We start from the raw sequence: 2,591 nt of genomic DNA on the forward strand, positions 1-2,591 counted from the left end.
ATTTCGACCATAATCAGCAAGTCGATCCTTCACAAGTCGTTCGTATTTACAGCTGGTTCAAAATTACCATTTTACCTCTGTAAATACATCTTACACCTTAGGCTCCCACTGGCCCTATATTGAACAACTAATTTGTAATACCATGTATAAATCATATCTCTTTCTACCAAGAGAGGGTGGGGTCCCGTTGTTCAAGACTAACCATCAACGCTTAAGAGAACAACCTATCTGCTAACCCTAAGTTGGGTAGGAGTGAATTCCATCTTGCATAGCTATGTCCCCAGCTATTTACCTGATTTTATCCCCAAAATGGAAGGCTTATTAAGCAGTGTTGTTGGACTACTCTCACCTATGTAGATCGAAGGATAATCCCGAAATAAATAGGAGTTCATAGTTAGCTCAAGATTAAGATCTTGTTATCCTAGGTCATTTTAGTTTAAAATAGTCAGTTTTAACAGTAAACGGTCGTTATAAAGAAATGTGACTATTTTGAGGTCTAGTCTTATGCAAACTCATTGCATAGAATGTCCCCATTCATATGTCTCTACATGAATGATTTGTGGATCACATCATTTGTATCAATATACGAAATGGGCCGCATCCAATAGTGTTACTAGGATGAAATACCTAACTTTATCCATATACTTATAGACTATTTAGGCTATATACTATAACTTGATCCTATTTATGTCACCACATAAAGTTAAAGTATTCATTCTGTAGCATGGATATGTTTACTGGATTTTCATAATAGAATGCAATATCAATGACTTTATTGAATAAAATACTCAATAATTTTTTATTGATAGATAGAATGTTTTAATACAAAATTTACGAACTGCGAGTTCTAGGACATTCCCAACAAGAACTTGCCACTTTTCTTTAATTAAATGCCTGCCAAAGTTAGATATGTCAATGTGTCTAATTTGTTAGGGCTTTATGAACTAAGTAATGCTTTGCCAAATTTGGGTTCAATTTTTAGTTATTGGAATTAATATATGTTTAGCACATTAGAACACGTGCACACCTTGGGTTCAATTTTTTGAGGTTCGATTACACCTTGGGTTCGGTTTTTTTAGATGTGTTTGTCTTTGTTCTCTAATTTGTCTTACTTTCTTGAGGTTGGAATGTTGTAGAGCTATAAATGACAAGTTATATATATTGGGAACTTGTTTGTTTCCCACAACTTGTTTTTTGAAGTTAATCATTGTTTATCATCTTTTCTTACTAGATTTACAATCATGGATAAATCATGGATGCACAAGAGTAGATTATCCAAAGATTATGAATTGGGTGTGGAAAACTTCATAAAATTTGGATTTTCTAATACAAATAGCTCCTATATTCATTATCCTTGTTTGAAATGTGGGAATTGTGAAAAGCATAGTAATAAGGATATTAGAGATCATTTATATGTCAATGAAATTGATGAAAGTTATAAAATTTGGTTTTGGCATGGGAAAAACTTCCTAACTCATCATTTTGTGGAGAATCTTCTAAGTTTGACAACCATATATATGAAGAGACTGATGTTGGAGGTTTAAAAGAAATGGTTGAAGTTACTCACGAGGAATATTCAAGAGATCTGAATAGATTTGAGAAGTTGTTTAATGATGCTGAAAAACCATTACATGAAGGGTGCAAAAAATACATTAAGTTGTCTACATTAGTCAAATTGTACAATTTTGAAGTTAGATATGGATGGAGTGATACTAGTTTTTCAGAACTACTCAAAACCTTCAAGGAAATTTTGCCCACTAGCAATGAGCTCCCAAATTCAATGTATGAAGCAAAAAAAACTTTAGGTGCACTAGGAATGGAATATGAGAAGATTCATGCATGCCTTAATGATTGTTGTTTGTATAGAAAGAATATGTAGATGCAATTGAATGTCCTGAGTGTGGTGAATCAAGGTGGAAAAACGGGAAGGATACAAATGAAGAGAAAAAACAAATATCTTCAAAAGTGATATGATACTTTCTACCAATTCCACGATTCAAAAGGCTTTTTAGAAGTATTGATTATGCTAAAAACTTGACTTGGTACGTTGATGAAAGAATTGTAGATGGTAAGTTACGACATCCAGCAAACTCTCCGGCTTGGAAGTTAGTCGACTCTAAATGGCAAAACTTTGGTTCTGAACCTAGGAATCTTCGTTTAGCATTGTTAGTCGACGGAGTAAATCCACATGGTGAAATGAGTTCAATATAGTTGTTGGCCTGTAGTGATGGTTATTTATAATCTTCCACCATGGTTGTGTATGAAAAGAAAGTACATGATGTTATCAATGTTGATTTTGAAGGAAATCGGATTCGAGATTTCCATGAGCAGCGAAAGAAAGATAATTCCAAATCATAATCATGAATGAACAATACATTTACAGTCGATTTCAAACAAACGATTATACAATTCATACAGAAATTACAGCATGAAAACTCAAATGAACAGAGAGTAAACTCTACGCACATTTGAAGATGCGTCTCCACGCTTCGTTGCACGACCGTTCGAACAATAGCAACCTCGAATGCTCAATCTACACGATCGCAACACAGAACAAACTCTTCGCACTTGTCCTCAATGATTGCCTCGGC

At 34.1% G+C, this 2,591-nt stretch overlaps 1 pseudogene; it reads left to right on the top strand.

Annotated features, from left to right (window-relative positions):
• The first annotated feature begins 1,241 nt into the window (after nucleotides 1–1,241).
• LOC150037353 (uncharacterized) lies at nucleotides 1,242–2,211 on the top strand (annotated as a pseudogene).
• The last annotated feature ends 380 nt before the right edge of the window (nucleotides 2,212–2,591 follow it).

This window comes from Benincasa hispida, chromosome 3, assembly GCF_027475165.1.
Source record: "Benincasa hispida cultivar pf3 chromosome 3, pf3_genome.v1.1, whole genome shotgun sequence".
NCBI classification, from domain to species: Eukaryota; Viridiplantae; Streptophyta; class Magnoliopsida; order Cucurbitales; family Cucurbitaceae; genus Benincasa; species Benincasa hispida.